The 19,815-nt window shown below is 45.8% G+C and overlaps 1 protein-coding gene across 1 annotated transcript in view; it reads left to right on the forward strand.

The window, feature by feature from the left end:
- ATP2B2 (ATPase plasma membrane Ca2+ transporting 2) overlaps positions 1 to 19,815 on the forward strand; it is a 1,801,891-nt gene that overhangs the window by 742,754 nt on the left and 1,039,322 nt on the right. The window contains exon 4 of the mRNA XM_029600768.1: positions 16,627 to 16,742. The gene's annotated coding sequence lies outside the window, so the exon portion shown is untranslated. The remainder of the gene's footprint in view (positions 1 to 16,626; positions 16,743 to 19,815) is intronic.

Below are 19,815 nucleotides of genomic sequence, written 5' to 3' on the forward strand. Positions count from 1 at the left end.
TCCGAAGTAACACACCAGGAATCACCGCTAGCCAGTCCGAAGTCACACACCAGGAATCACCGCTAGCCAATCCGGTCAGGGACCAGGAACACCAAGACGAGACAGGAACACGGATCCGAAGTACAAGAACTCACCGAAGCAAGCAGACATGACTACGTGGGACGTTGCCAAGATGAGGAATGAGCAGAGGAAGTCTTCTTTTATACTTCCTCTGCTCTGGCTCATAGGGAACAGCTGTAGATGGTTAAAGGGATCAGGTTCCTTTAATTCTAATGAGGAGGCGCGGCCTCCTCATTAGAATTAAAGCGTCGGTCATCTTGGATTTCCCCCGCGGAGGATCAGCATACCTTTTTGCCGCCTGACTGGCTTTGATCAGTGCGCACTGGATTAGGGACTTCCCCTGGATCTCCCGCGGTGGGTCACTGTCGCAGGTAAGGTAGGGGCTGCGGTCATGGCCTTCCATGGCCATGGAGCACAACAGTATCCCCCTCTTTAGGGCGCCTCCCCAGAGGCCTGGGCTTAGACGGATGGTATCTATGGAATTGCTCAAGCAAGCCCCGGTCTAAGATGTTGGCCAACGGCTCCCAGGTGTTTTCTTCGGGGCCGAACCCCTCCCACGCTAACAGGTACTCCCATTTCTTCCTATGCTTTCTCACGTCCAAGACCTCCCAAACTTGATAGATGAGGTCATCTTCGGAGGCAATAGGTTGGGGAGTCGGAGGTGTGCTGGAAGGCCATGATACCAGAGGCTTCAAGAGGGAAACATGGAACGTGTTGTGTATCTTGAGGGAAGGCGGAAGACGAAGCTGATACAAAATGGCACCAACCTGTCGAATGATGGGAAACGGCCCAATAAATCGCGGGGCCAGTCGCGCTGATGGCAGCTTCAGGCGGATGAACTGTGTGCTCAGCCATACCTTTTGGCCCGGCCTGAGAGGCGGGTATGGTCTTCTTCGCTGATCAGCATACCTTTTTGCCGTCTGACTGGCTTTGATCAGTGCGCGCTGTGTGGAGATGCACAGGCGGTGTAACTCGTCTGCAGAGAGTTGGGCTACCGGGTACGTAACTGAAATGGGAACTGGCAGCGGCGGGCGTGGCTGCTTTCCATACACTATCTGAAATAGCGAGGATCCGGTAGCCATAGAGAGATGAGAATTGAGTGCAAATTCTGCCCAGGGTATCAGGCTAGCCCAGTCGTCCTGTTTCTCATTGACGTAAATACGGAGGAACTGCTTTAAGGTTTGGTTCGTTCTCTCCGCAAGACCATTGGTCTGTGGGTGGTAAGCAGAAGTATAGTCTAAGGTAACGTCAAACTTCTGGCAGAGGGCCCTCCAAAACCTGGCAGTAAATTGAGGCCCTCGATCCGAAAGGATATTCCTGGGTAGACCATGTAGTCTGAAGATGTGCTGGATGAACAGCTGGGCCAGCTGTGGTGCGGACGGCAATCCTGGGAGTGGTACAAAGTGTGCCATTTTACTAAACCTGTCGACGACCACCCATATGGGCGTGTTGCCACTGGATAATGGCAGATTAACCATGAAGTCAGTCGCCAAATAGGTCCATGGTTCCGAGGGTGCTGGTAAAGGCTGAAGCAAGCCTGAGGTCGAACTGGGGATCCTCTTGTGGCGAGCACATGACTGGCAGGACTCTACGTAAGCCCGGACATCTTTGTTGACCTTCGGCCACCAGTAGTATTGGCGCAGGGTCTGTAAGGTCCTGTCCTGTTGTCCTGGATGACCGGAGCAGCGGGAATCGTGATCCACGCCAGGACTTGTTTCCGCAAATGTGGCAGAACCAGAGTTTTCCCAGGAGGGATGGTCGTGGTGGCAGACAATAGGATGTGTGACGCTCGATGATGAACTACGGTTCATCAGAATTCTCCGTAGACTCAAATACACGTGATAGGGTGTTCGTCTTGATATTCTTCCCGGCAGGTCTATAACGGAGAATAAAATTGAATCTGGTGAAGAATAGGGCTCAACTGCCTGTCGTGGGTTGAGTCGTTGTGCCCGATGCAGGTACTTTAGGTTTTTATGGTCTGTGTAGACCATAAATTGGTGTTGTGCCCCCTCTAGCCAAGGGCACCACTCTTCTAAGGCTACCTTTATAGCTAAGAGCTCCTTGTCGCCTATGGCGTAGTTCCGCTCTGCCGGAGAGAACTGGCGGGAGAGAAAGGCACACGGGCGTAACTTATGACTTTCAGAAGTCTGGCTCAGAATGACCCCCATGCCTTCTGAGGACGCGTCCACTTCGATGACAAATGGCTGCTGCGGATCCGGATGCCGAAGGCACGGTTGTTGCAGGAATGCCTCCTTGAGGTGACGAAAGGCGGCCTCCTCTCCTGGAGGCCAATTCTTGGGGTCCATGCCTTTCCGGGTCAGGGCTGTCATCGGGGCAACGATGGATGCATAATGCGGTATGAATGATCGGTAATAATTGGCGAAACCCAAAAACCGTTGGAGTGCCTTTAGTCCAGACAGCTGCGGCCATTCCCGAATGGCTTTCAGCTTCCGGGAGTCCATACGGAATCCCTCACTGGAGACGATGTATCCCAGGAAGGGAAGAGACTCCTGCTCAAAAAGGCACTTTTCAAGTTTTGCATGCAGTCTGTGTTCTCGGAGGCGTTGCAACACTTGGACAACGTGCTGACGGTGGGTGGTCAGAGAGTCCGAGAATATCAAAATGTCGTCCAGTTACACGACTATGCACTGGTACAAGAGATCGCGGAGTATTTCATTCATGGTGTTCTGGAACACCGCTGGAGCATTACAGTGTCCGAACGGCATCACTAAATACTCATAGTGGCCATCTCGGGTGTTGAAGGCCATCTTCCATTCATCACCCTCCTTGATGTGGATCAGGTTGTAGGCCCCTCGGAGATCCAACTTGGAAAAGATCCTCGCACCTTGCAGCCGATCGAAGAGCTCGGAGATGAGAGGCAAGGGGTAACTGTCCTTGACCGTTATAGCATTCAGACCCTGGTAGTCAATGCAAGGGTGAAGGCTTCCGTCCTTCTTTCCGACGAAGAAGAACCCAGCTCCTGCTGGGGACGTTGACTTCCGAATGAAGCTCCTCTCCAGGTTCTCTTTGATGTACTCCATCATGGCCTGTGTCTCCGCAGGTGAGAGGGCATAGGTGCGCCCCCGAGGAGGCTCAGTGCCAGGAAGGAGGTTGATGACACAATCGAACGATCGATGAGGTGGAAGTATCTTGGCCTTTTGCTTTGAGAAAACGTCCGCGTACGAGGCATAGAAGGCCGGCAAGCCCTGAAGACTGGTGGAGGCAATGGAACAGGAAATTGGAGCCACTGATTGGAGGCAACTGCCGTGGCAATTCGGCCCCCAGTGAGATAGCTGCAAGGTCTTCCAGTTGAACTGAGGAGCGTGCTCCTAAAGCCAGGGAAGGCCCAGGATGACCGGATGTATGGAATACTCCAAAACATAGAATGGCATCTGCTCCTGATGAAGGATTCCTACCCTCAACTTGACGGGAACCGTGGTGTGTGTCACAAGTTCTGGAAGAGGTTTACCTTGGATCGAGGAGATAACCAAAGGAGTTGGAAGACGAACTTGCGGGATCTTTAAGTGTTCCACCAGGATCTTCATAATAAAATTGCCGCCGGCGCCGGAGTCACCAGGGCTAACGTGTAGAACTCACTGTCTGCCGAAGTTAATGCCACTGGTAGCGTTAGTGGAGGTACAGGTAAAATACGGCCCAGGAAGAGATCTCCTTTAGGTCCTAGGCTCGGGAGTCCCGGCCGTGTCAGGCATGTGGCTATTTGATTGCCCGCTGTGCAGCAGTAAAAACAAAGTCCTTCCTTAATTCGCCGCCGGCACTCTTGTGCAGAAACTCTCCCACGGCCCAACTCCGTGGGCTCCTCGGCGGGTGTTCGAAGGGTTCTCGATGCGCCCTTGGGAAGAGGCGAGGGCCTTCTCTCTGCCTTTACTTCCGGAAGGTGAATCCGCATGCAACGATTCACTCGATTGGCCAACTCTATCATGCCATTGAGACCCTCCGGGAGTTCCTTCGCTGCTAATTCATTCTGCAGATGTGGGGCTAGCCCCTCCAAGAAGATCCCATGGAGGCAATCCTCTCTCCAGTTTAGCTCTGCGGCCAGGGTCTGGAACTCTATAGTATATTCTGTCACTGTCCGAGTACCCTGTCACAACCGGAGTAGTTCTGAGACAGCAGTATGTTTACAGATAGGCTCATCAAATATCTGTCAGAAAGTGTACAGAAACTGATTCAAGTTTTCAAACACTGGGTCTCTTCTCTCCTGTAGGTGAGAGGCCCAGATCAAAGGCTTCCCGTCGAGCAGGGACATAATATAACTGGTTTTGACCAGGTCGTTAGGAAATTGAGCAGGAAACAAGGAAAAACGGACCTGACACTGGCTGAGGAATCCCCGACACAACTTTGCGTCTCCAGCGTATTGAGAGGGCGCCGGGAGTTGCATGGTAATTACTTGTCCAAGATCTCCCACGGTGGTCTGCATGGGGCCCTGAGGAGTAGAGCGGCCCTCCAGAGCCACAGGTGGGGACAGCAGTGGGGTTCATGGGCCCTAATGCTTCAATGCGTTGGTTCAGGCCCTCCACTGCAGAGACAAGGGCATCCAGGGTCTTTTGCTGATCCATGACGCTGGGCCATTCCCAGAACGACCTGACGAGCGGATGCCTCTCCCGGGTCCATGGATTTGGCAATCTGTTATGCTCAGGCTTGTGAACCTTTGGCCCGATGGGAGGATGGTATACCTTAGGAGGAAGATCCGTAGGTTCTCCCATCGGGTGGCGAGGCAGAGCAGAAGATGCAACCAGCTGACCCTCGGCACTGGAGACTGAGGTGACTGTGGAAGCAGACGAAGAGTCGTGACGTCAAGGAGAAGAACGGAGTCTTCGCCACTGCAAGTCTGCGGTTACCCCAGGAGGAGTCCGTAGGGACCTGGACCGCTAGGACTTAGGTGGACCTTTGAGAGGTCAAGGAGTTGAGTGTTCGGTGCAAGGGCTATAAAAGTTCCAAATAAATAAATAAATAAGGGCTAACTGGAGCTTCACCCCTGGAAGCCCGCGGTCCCCCCAGGAGGAGCCCGTAGGGACCCGGGTCACTGGGACTTAGGTGGGCCCTTGGAGACGATGGTCCAAAAGAAGTCCGAGGTCAAGTGCCAGAGGGTCATCGCTTACCAGTCCAAGGTCTTATACCAAGGGATCGCTGCTTGCCAGTCCGAAGTCACACACACCAGGAATCACCGCTAGCCAATCCGAAGTCAGGGACCAGGAACACCAAGACGAGACAGGAAGACGGATCCGAAGTACAAGAACTCACCGAAGCAAGCAGACCAGACTACGTGGGATGTTGCCAAGTCGAGGAATGAGCAGAGGAAGTCTCCTTTTATACTTCCTCTGCTCTGGCTCATAGGGAAAAGCTGTAGATGGTTAAAGGGATCAGGTCCATTTAATTCTAATGAGGAGGCGTGGCCTCGCGCCTAAAGATGGCAGCAGCCATCTTGGATTTCCTCCACAGAGGAAATGCTGCTGGACGCCGCGAGGGAGGAGCAGGGATGGCTCCCCCACCCAGCGACCATCACTGGGGCACATGCCGGGGCGATGGGCACTGGATTAGGGACTTCTCCCGGAGCTCCTGCGGCGGGTCACCGTCGCGGGCAAGGTAGGGTCGCGGTTGTGGTCTTCCACGGCCACGGAACACAACACTTTTGTTATCATTAAGCAGAATGATATGGTATTTAATGATTTCTTGGTCATCACTGGAAGGGAGAAGAAATGTATGCATCTAGAGCATGACAAAAAATGTCATGAAGCCTAAATTCTGCAAATTTCCTGTGCCATGAACTATGGCCAAATATCTAGAGACATTCTTTTCATGAGGTTCTTACTCATGCTGTGAAAAGGATATTTGGGTTAGCATGGAATATTTTACTGCATCCTGTGAAGATTTACTCCTGTGCATAGGCTTTTGACACTTGAATGTTTCACACTAGAGGTCATAGTGATAATATTTTGTTGATTTTTCTGTTTTGCATATGTGTTTTTCTTTTTATATGAAATAATAGTTAAGCATTTTCTCAGCACAACTTTGCCTTTCCTAATATTCTGAATGCTTGAAACAGTTGTACTCTGGTAAAGACTACCTGTTACTGTCGGAGAGCTGAGAGCTTACCATATTTAAATAATTTTTGCATCTGTTGTCTGATGAGTTGTCACTCTTAGAGGATAATTTATAAAGCTGTTTACTGAACATTTACCCAGGTAAAAATGAATTAACTCAAAATTGTCCTCATTCTGCCTGGCTAAAAGTGTGTGGGTGTGCAATGATGGATTTAGGGTTTTGACACCCCTAGGCACTACAGCTTTTGCTAAACTCTTCAGCTCACTTAGTCAATGGTTTGAGATGATTTGATCATATTACTCCAGTTTTGATTGAGTTACACTGGCTCTCAATTGGTGAGAGAATTAAATATAAAATTGTCATGACTATTTTTAAACTGCTTACCGATTAATCCTGTCCTTGGGCAAATGCTACCTTGAAATTTTATCAGCCCTCAAGAAATTTACATTCTTCCCAGTGGTGCTTATTAGATGTTCTATCCCCTAAAATTGTGCGCTTACATAATCACCCGAGAATGCTCTTTTTCAATTGCCGGCCCATCCCTCTGGAATTCTCTACCAATGGAGTTACCTCAGTGAGATTCTGTTAAAAGCTTTAGAGAGTGTATAAAGATCTTTTTGTTTAAGGCAGTCTATTTTTTATGTATTATGATTTTTATTTTTATCTGTTAACTGTAATGTGTTTTTATTTGATTATTAAATTTATTGTTTTTAGAGCTTTTATTTTCAATTGTTATTTTAGTTCTTTTTCTGTTTTTATTATACATTTTATGCATGTATCCTTGTTTACCATCTAGACCTATTTTTAGTGTTAGGAGATTAAAACCTATATTTTTAATATATGTAAATATATAAATCTTGGCACCAAAATCCAGTCTGGATTTTGGCACCAAGATAGGCATGAATATCAGTTTGACCAAAATTTATGACAGCTCTACATGAACTATGGATAAATTGTAATACAGCATCCTCGTGATGCAGATTCATACATCAAAATATGGACCCGTTTTAGGGTTACCTTGATTTCATACAGGGTTATACAAATGATTCACCGACATATGATAAGTATCAGTTATAATGTGCAAAAGTCTAAAAGAAACCTAATAAAATAAAAAAATGATAAAATCTGACCTATGATTATTTAAAAGGCTATGAAAGCATGCATTTTGCTGGTAGATCCTATTATGAGGTCTTGATTTTTGCCTATTAATTGAGATAATGCTTAGTATTTAAGTACTATTATATTACCAAATAACTGGAGAATTTTTTATAACTTGATATTCATATCCCTCAGGTTTTGACATTTCTAGTGTTGGTTAATTCTATTAACTCCTGGCTACATAACAATAAACTGTCCCTCAACCTGTAGCTCTCACCCTTGCCCACCACCCTGTCTTCCCGATTCCTGACTCATTTCAATTTGTAGGGTCCATCATTTCCTTTAATGCTGCCGTCCCAGCACTATTATTCATGCAGCAAGAGAAGCTCCTACCTTTCCCAGGGAACAGGTGGCTGAGCAGACAAGACTCATCACAGCTGCCAGCCTATCTTCTCAGCTGAATCAAATCCCTGCAGGACCCTTCAGCAGCTATGATGATGTGCTACAGCCCTTACATCCTGTGCCCTCTGAGGGAAGTGTCAACTGTAACAGGACACTTTTGCCGAGAAGCTCCAGAATTGGACAGGTGAAAGCAGCAGGGCTTTCCCCACCCCTAAAAAGAGGGTGACCAAGGAAGCATTAAATTTATTATATATTAGTTATTCCCTTGCCCAGAGCATGTCAATAAATGCACGTTTACCTTCTAAAAGGTCTTTGTATCAGAGTGTTATTATCCTTTATAGTCTGTCATTAACCCATACGATGTAATCTTCTGCAATTCTTCCTAACTCAGCTCCTCCTCCTTCTTCTCCTTCTCTTCATCTAGATTTTCCAGTCCCTCTGGAAGAGACATGCATCTGGTTTTGGCCTGGTTATGTAGCATATAGCAGGATAGAAAGATCTTAGATAGGTTGTAGAGAAGGCATCTCCAAGATCTGTCCAGACAGAAGAAATATGTTTTGAGTAGGCCAAAGGTTTTCTCAATGACTGCCCTGGTCTTCTGGTGGGCCCTGATGTAGCAAACCACTGCTGTGGTCTCTGGGTTAGCCAGCAGCATGAATAGCCAGGTTTTAAGTGGATAACCTGTGTTCCCTATATGAGAAAAAGTGTTGTGAGTGGGCACTCGAGAGCGTGAGCCCCTGTACCGCAACGCGACTGACATAACCCCGGGGCTGACTGTTGTCCATGCTGCTAGTGGGTGAGTGCATCTGGGCATGGGCTAGGCTGAAGCTGGAGCCTCAGGATAAACTGAAGGCTCGAGCAGAGGTGAAGACTTGCAACAGGAACACTCAACGACTTGGAACAGGAGCACAAAGACTTGGAAGAAGAACAAATGAACCAGGAACTAGATCATCTCTGATGAGAACCAGCAACCCATGCTGGTCTCTGGGGTAGCCCTCCAGTTACTCCATAAGCCCTTTTGGACTAACCGTTTAGGAATGGCTTGAGCATAGGACTAACGATGACTGAGGACTGACAAGAAAATTCTGAAGGATCTTAAGACTTGGGACAAGATGAGATGAAGGCTGTGAAAACTAGGAACAAGACAAAGGCTCTGAAGACTTGAAGCAAGATGAAGGCTTAGAACAGGCAGATGGCTGGAACAAGAACTTCAGAGACGAGAGACTGAACTCAGGAATTTGGAAGTTGAACTCAAAAACTCGGACATCAGAACAAGACTCAGGCACTTGGACTCGGGAACTCGGACAGAGAAGACTTGAACCAGCGAGGAAGGCAAAGTTGGGACCACAAACCAGGAACAGGAACTGAAGACTTGGACACTGGACTGAAGATTTGGACACTGGACTGAAGATTTGGATGCAATAATGAAGCTTTGATGCACAGGAGACCAGGAACAGACAATCACACAAAACAGGAGACCTTGATGGACCAGAATCTTGTGAAAGCAAGGAGGGAGCATTTGAAGAGCCCTTTTATAGGGCTGGCAGGAAAGACATCATCAGGGGAGTCACAGGGCTTTTCGCACCATGGTCCCTTTAAGTTTCAGGCAGAGGCATGTATGCATGCTTAGGGAGATTATACAGAGTTCCAGGCCACAAAGACCAACAGGTGGCTTCTGCCTGCCATGGAATGTGGCAGCAAGGGTCAGGCAGTATCCGGCCGGGATAGGCAGCAGTGGCATCCGAGTGACTCAGGCTGCTCGTGAGGTCCTCCTGCAAGTGGTATCAGAGCAGAAGGCAGAGATGAGCAGGGTTAGATGTACCTTAGGGTTGGGCAGCAGGGAAAGTCACAGGACAAAGTTGGAGTGGTCCTCCTGGCTCAGTGCTGTCAGTCAACCTAGATATGATGGAAACAATAATAGGAGGTTAGTTGCAGTTTGGTGGTAGTAATAATAAGTACATTCCTACCTAGAAGCTAGCCCCTGGTAATGTGCCCTTCCTGGAAGCGGTCATGAATTCCTGTCTGCAAGAGTATGTATGCATTGTGAGTGGATCCTGGAAACCTCTGCATGACTTCCTGGATGAGTCCCTTGATATATTGAAAGAATGGAAGCCCTTATGGTTGTGTAGGTTGCCTCATCTCCACCTGTTGCCTTTAAAGAGATGTGAGTGGAATTGATAATGTCAAAGTCAGAGGAGAAACATGCTATTTGATGTTGTTGCTGTCTTCTCCAAGGAAAGGATATACAGTGTTGCATTTTCCTGAGTAATGCAACCAGGATCTGATCTGTACACATAGCCATTAGAGATGAGCTTCGTTTGTTTTCTACTGGGTCGTTTTTTGAGTCGGATGCTTTGGGGTAAAGTTCGTTTTTCCTCAGATAGTTTTTTGGAAAAACAAACAAAAACTAAACGGCCCAAAAAACGACGCGGGAAAACGAAGCTCAAAAAAACCCACCCCAAGCATTAAAATTCACTTTAATACATTAAATACAACCCCCCCCCACCATCCCGATCCCTCCCCAAGACTTACTAACATCCCTGGTGGTCCAGCGGGGTCCCGCTAGGGATTTCTCCCTCCGTGCTGTCGTGTTGTCTGGCCTGCCTCGATCAAAATGGCGCCGATAGCCTTTGACCTACTATGTCACAGGGGCTACTGGTGCCATTGGTCAGCCCCTGTCACATGGCCATCGGCGCCATCTTGTGCTCCTACCATGTGACAGGGGCTGACCAATGGCACCAGTAGCCCCTGTGACATAGTAAGGGCAAAGTGCAGGAGGTCGCTCCCGGACCCCCATTGGACCACCAAGGACTTTTGGCAAGTCTTGGGGGACCCTCCTGACCCCCACAAGACTTGCCAAAAGTCCAGCAGGGGTCCGGGAGCGACCTCCTGCACTCGGACCGTTGGCTGCCATTAATCAAAATGGCGCCGATAGCCTTTGCCCATTCTATGTGACAGGGACTACGGGTGCCATTGGTCGACCCCTGTCATATGGTAGGAGCACAAGATGGCACCGGCCGTCCATTGCTCCTACCATGTGACAGGGGCTGACCAATGGTACCGGTAGCCCCTGTGACATAGTAGGTCAAAGGCTATCAGCGCCATTTTGATCGAGGCAGGCCAGATATCACGACAGCACGGAGGGAGAAATCCTTAGCGGGACCCCGCTGGACCACCAGGGATGTTAGTAAGTCTTGGGGAGGGATCAGGATGGTGGGGAGGGGGGTTGTATTACAGTGAATTTTAATGCTTGGGGTGGTTTTTTATTTAAAAAAAATAAAATGTGCCAGCAGTTAGATCGGGGCCTGCAACCTACCACCCGAAGGGGCTACACCTTGCCAGAATATGTCACTCCTGACCTGGCATTTTTCACTACCAGCAACATACGGACACCTCAAGGGGTCATGGCTTTAGAGATGTGGTTCGTTTATCACAAATTAGGCAATTTCAACGAAATTGCCTAATTCGTTGTGGCTCAGGAGCCCTGAACCCCGAAACTGATTTTCCCCAAACTACGAGGAAAATTAGTTTTTCGGGTTACTAACTAATTTTCCTCATAGTTTGGGGAAAATCAGTTTTGGGGTTCAGGGTTCCTGACCCACGACGAATTAGGCAATTTCGTTGAAATTGCCTAATTTGTGATAAACAAACCACATCTCTAAAGCCATGACCCCTTGAGGTGTCCGTATGTTGCTGGTAGTGAAAAATGCCAGGTCAGGAGTGACATATTCTGGCAAGGTGTAGCCCCTTCGGGTGGTAGGTTGCAGGCCCCGATCTAACTGCTGGCATGGGTACAGTATGGTTTCCATGTTGAACTTGAACCTGTGCATGATTTGCTCCTCGCAAAGATCCAAAAACTGTGTCCTAGTTTTGTAAGGAGCACTTCCTCCTTCCCCTTTTCTGTTCTCTCTGTCTCCTCAGCTGTTGTGATCTGAGTATCCATAGGGCCATTAGTGTTATATTGAAAAGGGACAATCCGTCACTGGCTTACATTCTCTAGTATGTTCCAGTAATGCATACTTCCATTCCCCCCTTTGTAGCCCTTTATGTCCCAGTTCCCCCCTCCCAAATCTGTAAAAGTAACCACCGGTATAAACCAGTATGTCCCACTTAACACCCAATATGGTTCAGTCTGTCTCAGTTACAGTCTCTCCAAGCCCCCCTGTATGACCTAATCTATTCCAGTGACCCTTCTGTATGACACAGGTATGTACTAATTTGTCCTCAGTAGGTTCGAGTCTGTCCTAGGTATACTCCCTTCCGCCCCCTAGCCTGCTCCTAAGTCCCAAGTCAAAATAAAAGTTTGCACTTGTGTGCGTAAAAAGGCAGTAGTAAATGAAGATGCGTAAGTTGGATGATGTTCGCGCACACATCGCTTTTAAAATAGCTCATTACACTCGCACATGCAAACCCCGCCTAGACAAGCCCCAACATGCCCATTTTTTTGCGCATTCACTTTTGCTTGTACATGTGCATATACAGACATATGTGTCCCCTTTTAAAAATATGCATTATGTATATTCAAGCCACATACACGTGTATATGGATTTATTTTACGCTAGTAAGCCTTTGAAAATTCACCTTTAAGAGAGAAGTAGCTAAACTAATATGACAGTTCTGGTAAAATAAACCCTCAAGCTAAGGAGTGACTGCTGCCAGTGCTTAGTAGTTGCAAATAGTTGCTTGAATGAATGTAATGCTTTTTTCTTATTTTGTAGCTGGTGCTTAGCATAAAAGCCATTGTAAAAGATCTGAAAATAAGCTTTTTTCAGTTTCTTTTTTAGACATACATAAAATCTTTCCGTGCTAAATCTATCCTAGAAGCTATCATACATCTTCCCTCCAAGGATTATAACAAGGAAATTTGAAAATATTTATTTTCTATAATAAAGCACCATTTGGCAGCCTGGATGTACCCTGTGGTCCTTATCTGTCATCATATGATCTGTTTCTGTTTGCATCTACTTATAATATAGCATTCCCTTGCCTTTTAGATATGCACAGCTTTCTTATAGATACACTCTCAGATGCCTGACATCCTCATTCATCTCTCTCTTTGGCCTTGCATCTCACTTCACATCCTTAAAAACATAAAAAAAAAAAATGCCATGCTGAGTCCCATGCCCTATCTCTGACAGAGGCCAATACCAGACAGATCCCAAAAAGTCGATCCATTTCTTGTTACCCACTCCAAGTGATAGTGATGATATTTTCCTTGTCTTACATGCCTGATAATGTTTTATGGAGTTTTCCTCCAGGATCTTCTTCAAACTTCTTTTAAATCCTACTATGCAATTCACCATGACCATGTCCTCTGACAAACAGATTCCACAACTTATTTGTGTGTGGAGAGAAAAAGTACTTTCTGTGATTTGTTTTAAATTTGCTGGTTATTAGTTTCATAGTGTGTCTCCTTGTTTTAGTATTATTTGAAAGGGAAAATAACCATTCTTTATTCACTCATTCTACCCTGCTCATGATTTGATAAACTTCTATCGTGTCCCTTCTTAGCATACTCTTTTCCAAGCTGAAGAGCCCTAATCCAGGGCTTCCCAAATTATGGTTCAGGAGCTCAAATGGAGTCTTAAAACCTTCAGCTGGGGGCCATAAGTACCTCAAAGGGCTGTGTTCTTCAGGTGCTGCAGCAGCAGCATTAGTGGTGGAAGTTAGCATGGGGCCTGTGAACCAGCACATGCTCACAGGCCCATCCATGGCATTGCCCTTGCATGAGTTTCTTTGATAACAGGAAGCCCTGTGTGAGGAAGGATCAGAGCTGCTACAGGGCTTGTCAGCTTGCATAGGTTCACAGGCCCCCATGCTGATTTTCATTACTACCTAATGCTGTTGCTGCTTGCAGGCTTGGGACCAGTCATGAGCGGAGGCGAGGGCTAAGTGTGCATGAGCCAGTGGTGATTGCCACTGCTCCTCTCTCTTCGGCCCAAATTCCAACTACCCAGAGAAAAATGTTGCTCCTATCATCATCCTGCCCTCTCTTTCCACTAGATGTTATCCAACTTTGCCCTAAGGCCCAAAGGAAAATGTTACTGCTGCTCCTGACCCAGGGGGCGGGGGGGGGGGGGTGTTATTTGAAGGAGAGGCTGTTTGAAAGAAGAGATCAGATTCAGGAGGAATGCGAAGGTTGGATCAGGTAGATGGGGATTGGCTGTGAAGTGTGAGAGGGGGGAATGACAGAAATAAAAGGGGAGCTGGGGGTTGAGAGGGTATCAGCTAGAAGTGTGTGAGAGAAGGGTTGGAGGGAAGGAGGTGAGATGGGGATGGTGATGAGAATGAGGAGAGAATGGGGTGAGAGGAAGGGAATGAAAATAAATAATTTGGGAATTTAAAAAAGGGTTTGAGGTGAGGCTGGAAATGGTGAGAGAGCAGGGATGGATCAGGCTGGTGAGAGGAGCTGTGCAAAGTAAGAGAGGATCTGCTGAAGAGATAGACTTTTAGATAGGGGGTTCACTGGAGAGGGAAAGATTAGAATAGGTGGTCCCTCTGGATGATGTGCAGTTTAAGAGATTGTCTGGAGGGTGGAGGTTGAGAAATGGAATCAGCTGGCATGCAGGGTGGGTGCGAGTGGAGTGATTATTAGAGGGGGACTGCTCCCCTGCTAATTTGTTTTGGTTGTTCTCTGGGATCATGCGAATTATCAAGTGCAAAAGTAGAGTCACATTGGCTAAAAGTTTGGCAAAGTAAGGTCACATTGGCTAACCTGTGTAGCATCTCTTCATAAGAAAGCCATTTCATCCCCTGTATCATTTTTGTTGTCCTCCTCTTCACCTTTTCCAATTCTGCTATGTCTTCTTATGTGATGGAGTGACCAGAACTGCAGAAAGTACTCGAGGTGTAGTTGCACCATTGAACTATACAGAGGCAATATGATATTTTTCTTTTTTTTTTTCTCCATTCCTTTTTAGATCATTCCTAACATTCTATTTGCTTTTTTGGCTGCTGCCAAGCACTGTGCTGAGGATGTCAGTATATTGTCCATGAGGATTCCAGGGTCCTTTTCCTGAGTGGTGACTACTAATTTGGAACCTAGTGTTATGTGTCTGTAGTTGGGATTATTTTTTCCTATGTACATCATTTTGCATTTTTTTTCCACATTAAATTTCATCTACAAGGGGATGCCAGCTGAGAGGAGAGGAACCGCTCAGTTCTGGGTCATGAGGATTCCCCTGCCCCTCCCCCTTGCTTTCAAGAACGTGATGTCCTTGCCAGCGACTTTACCCCTTTAAAATCAGCGTGGCAGCAGCAGTGACTTGGGGACGTCGGTTGAGAGGAGAAGTGCCGCTGAATCTGGGTTGTGGGGATTGTTCTGCCCCTCTGCCTGCCGAGGTGCGAGAGTGTGACGTCGCTTGCCAGTGACTTTAGCCCCTTTAAAATCAGTGTGGCAGTGGGCACACCACTACCAGTATGCTGCCAAAGTGGCGTGCCAAAGGGGTATGCCCCTTCTGTCCATTTTTATTCTGTGTGTGAGGCGGGAGATTTAAATGGGCAGGAAAAAAAAGGGCAAATCATATACACTGTCCTCAACTTCCACCAAAGTCCCGATGGACAAACATGTTATTCAGCTGCCTACTAATACCACTATGGACAGAGAGAATGAGGTGTCGTTTTCAGGTGCCTCATTAAGGCCAGGTGAAGACCAGAACTGTGAATGACTTCAAAGGGGCATGGGATAAACACTGTGGGTCCATAAAGTCTAGAGGATGTGAATGAAGAGTGGGTGGCTCGCAGGAATGACGGCTACTACCTGGAGATAATACCCTTATTCAATAAACATACACACGGTTAATGTAACTCCAACATTGCTCTATGCGTCAACAGCAAGAGGAAATGTGGAAAAAAGGATTTGCATTCACAAAAAATGAGGGGAGTAGCTTGCTTGTTACGGCTGCTATGACCCCAAACCAAATAAGCCTGATACTTCACTTTCAATGCATATCCAGCATAGCTCTCTTCTTCAACGGCAGGGGAGAAAGACTGTAACTTCAAGCATATCCAGCGTAGCTCTCTGCTTCAATGGCAGGGGAGAAAGTCTGATACCTCACTTTCAATGCATATCCAGCATAACTCTCTGCTTCAACGGCAGGGGGAATGGAGAAAGGTAGAGCTATATACAGAAAACAACCAACAAGGACTGAATTATTTAGTCTGGGTGGGCAGGTGGGCGTGGGTGTGGCTTGCTTATTGCGGCGGTTGCTACCCTAACTAATTGGGCTAGATATTTCGCTTAGATAGGGATGTGCAGAGGGACGCCATACGTTGCATTTGTGATTCGGATTCGTCGGGGAGCAGATACATTGCATTCGGCCGTATGGCGCCCCGATGCATTAATACGGCGATTTCTATTCATTTCCCAGGAGATACACCCATGGCATGGCTGTGTTCGAGCCTCTGGGATTTTTAAAGGCCCGCAACCATGCGCGTATCTCCCGGTATGTGCCGAAGACAGACCTGTTGAAAAAGGGGCGGGTTGGGGTCTGGGCATGGGCAGGCTGGGACAGCACCATTAAGGCACTGTCCCATTGCTGTGCATTCCGGGAACGCCAGACCCGCGCAACTTGCTCTGGCTCTGGACCGCAGGTAAATTCTAAAACAAAAAAAGAATCATAGATAGCGGGGTTTTAGGGTTCGGGGTGGATAGGGGAAAAGGGAGGCAGGTTAGGTAGGGGGTTTAGGAAGTTCCATCTCAGTCCGCTTCTTCATTGGAGTGGACTGGGAGGGAACTTCTAAACTCATGCACACATATGCACGCCGATATAAAATTGGGCATTCATATGCGCAAGAGTAGCTGATTTTATCATATGCGCGAGTGTTATGAAATCGGTGCATCCATGTATGCGTGGGTTATAAAATTTACCTTTATGTGCACCTTAAAAATCTTTTACACTGTCAATGGTAAGGACCTTCTAGTGTGGTCCAAACAGTGAATTTTCAATTTTAAGGAGACAAAATTGAATTAGTCATTTGATAGACTGCACTGTTGTTCTTCAGCAGGTGTCTGATTCTGAAGAAACTGTGTCAGAGAGAACAAAGGGTAGCCATTACTGCTTAACAAGACAAAAGAAGTCGAGAGAAAATCCTGAGAGACAGCGCATCACGCAGAGGATCAGGTAAAAAAAAGTTAATGTACTAGTACCAATGGGTCTGAACTTTGATTCTTGGGATCATCAAATAGGTCTGGTTTCCTAGATGTCTGTAGTGAATATACACGAAATGTAATATATTTTCATTCCTCTTATCTAAGAATGTATGCTCATCTACTCAAGATGGTAGTAAATCAAAGAGGAAGAAAACATAAACTGACTTAGAGAAAGCATGAATACCCTTCAAGTGATCAAGTATCTATGAATGATAATTGGGATATACTCTCAGTAAAGCAGACCAGAAGATTTAGGCAGACTCTATGGGGCAATTGATCTTTATCTGCCATTATCTACTATGTTTCTAAGAACCAAATTAATGTACGTATTTTGGTTTGCCCAAAAACCAGACCCATTTGGAAACCATGAGGAAAAAAGTTAGTCTTCCCTGATCTCTACTGTATTGATGTAGTTACCAATATACAAATGCAGATTTTGCTAAGATTCAGTACATTAATTACAATTGCTAAGGTACTGCCACAAGTTGTGCTAAAGATTATCATTTTTATATGCTGCAGTCATTCTCTGCAATGAAAATTGGATTGGTGTGTCAAGATGATGGGTGCCTGAGGAAATGCCAGCAATGGCAATTGCCAACATGGTAAATTTTATTAAGGAACCTTGCAACTAATTCTAGTTGCTGTATAAGAACATGATGTAATGCATTTTCTTCCTCATTCGGTATTATACAATGAAATGTTGCATTGTTTCTCAATAGAATTAGCATTTCTTTTTACAAATTACTGAGGAACCTTTATGTAAATATACATTAAAATCAGAGGGGTTTGACTTTAGCAAGTATTTTTTTGTACATATATTACTGCCAGCAAAAGCACAGAAATGTATTATGTAAGGGCTATATTAATGTGAGCACAGACATTTGACTGTGAGTGCTCTGCCTATAAATAGTCTTCCATGTAATCCCCCATGCTAACCAGCTCAAATGAAAGGGCCCACCTCACCCTTCCAGTATACAACATGTTCTCCCTGTAGGTCTTTCCTCTTCCCCTTTCAATCTTTCTTGTACATAAACTGGTCCCATCTCTGAGACTTTCTCTAGTACACAATACTACACCATTCTGGGCCCCGCCATCTCCCTTTCAATTTCATCAGGCCACAATAGAGCCCATTTTACCCAGCCATCTGGACCTCTCGCTAGCCAGCTTCTGCAATACTTCATAAATGTTGCTGTCTGGCAGTGCTGTAGACCATGATCTACGCTTGGCTCATGGTGAAATCCAAAAGGGCAGCAGTTGGTAGTGGTGGAGGCTATTGCACTATGTACTGAGGGATCAAAAGCGGTTAGGAAGGTCTGGAGGAAGATCTTTTTGTGCATTGGAGGAGAGGAGGTTGCTGAGAGAAAGATCATATTTTGTACTAGGCTGAATTGGAAGGGCAATAAATGGGTGTGTGTGTGTGAGCTCTCTTCAGTGGGGAAGGGGAGAGGAGGCACAAGATAAGGTCAGCATACTAGCAGTTCACTAGAGTTGTGGACCAGGAGCTAAGTTTTGCATAATTGGAATTCATGCAAAATCTAGCTATTTAGCTTCTAGTCCAGTGCTTTCAGTAAACAGAATAGTTATGATTAATTAAGTCATTACCATGATATTAACATTTTTTGCAGATGTGGTTGACAACTTTTATTTCACCTTCATATTCACTAAAAGGTCAAGCATTGTAAACAGTGTGCATTTTAGTGTTTGTAGTAAATAGGCTTACTGTGCACACTAAAAAGAACACATGTTTAGGACATTGCCCCCCCCCCCCCCCCCCCCAGAATCCAGTTCTTAAAAATTCAGAAGGAATTTAAGTGGTTACATATTTGGAGATATTTGGGGGTTTGGAGTGTTTTTTTAATATATGCAGGAACAGATATTTGCTTTCATTTTCATGATTTTTGTTAGTTGCAGGAATATTTGGACTACATAGCAGTGATGTCTAGAAGCTTTATATGTATGGCCTCACTTGTGCCTTCTGATCATGAATTTTTTGGTTATTTGCCAAATTTCTAGAGGCCCCTGTGCTCTACATGATCGACTACCTGTAAATATTTGCTCCTGCCAGTGGTGGGTACAATCCGTTCTAGCCTCTCTTCTCTCTCTCCTCTCTTGTGGCCTGCCTCCTCTTTTCTCTCCTGTCATTCCCTTTCTGTTTTTCCATTTCCTTCACTCTCAGTTGTATGCAAACGTTTAGGCACCCCTGGTCAAATGTAATGTTTCAATGCATCTCTAAGTGAACAGAAGCTAATACAACCTCTTGATGGTGCAAACCTAAACATTACACCTTTCTGCAATTTTTAATGCAAAATTATTATTTATTTTCTGATTTTAACAGATTGAAAATAATAAAAGAAATGAATATGGCATGTGCAACATTTTGGACACCCTTTTAGTCAGTACGTTGTAACACCTACTTTTGGCAGATGTTACAGCTTTCAGACATTTCCCTTAGCCAGCTAAGAGTATTTATATTCTCTCTCTTGGAATGTTTTTCCTCTTCTTCCTGTAGAATTCTTCTAGCTCTGATATGTTCTTAGATCTTCTTAGATGCACTCCCCATAGATTTTCAATAATCTCCCTACAGATTTACCCACAAATTTTCAATAATATCAGTCTGGGGACTCTGAAAGCCATTTCAGAACCTTCATCCTTCTTCTTGGTTGATTTTGAAGTATGTTTCAAATCATTGTCTTGCTAAAATATCCAACCCCTTTTCAACTTCTGTTTCTTCACAGATTGTGAGATATTAATTTCTAGAGCAGGGATATCCAACTTCTGTCCTTGAAAGCCACAAACAGGCCATGTTTTCAGGATATCAAAAATGAATATGCATGAGATAGATTTGCTTACAGTGGAGCAGTGCATGCAAATCTATCTCAGACATATTCATTGTGGATACCTAAAAATTCTGACCTACTTATGGTTCTCGAAGACTGAAGTTGACCACCTAGAATATATTTTAAAAAGTTTCAGGTTTATCGAGGTTTTGTTTTGCATATTTACATGATGACTTTTGTGATGGGGGTTGTAGAAAAGGTTTCCTT

This window comes from Rhinatrema bivittatum, chromosome 4 (genome assembly GCF_901001135.1).
Source record: "Rhinatrema bivittatum chromosome 4, aRhiBiv1.1, whole genome shotgun sequence".
Classification (NCBI taxonomy): Eukaryota; Metazoa; Chordata; class Amphibia; order Gymnophiona; family Rhinatrematidae; genus Rhinatrema; species Rhinatrema bivittatum.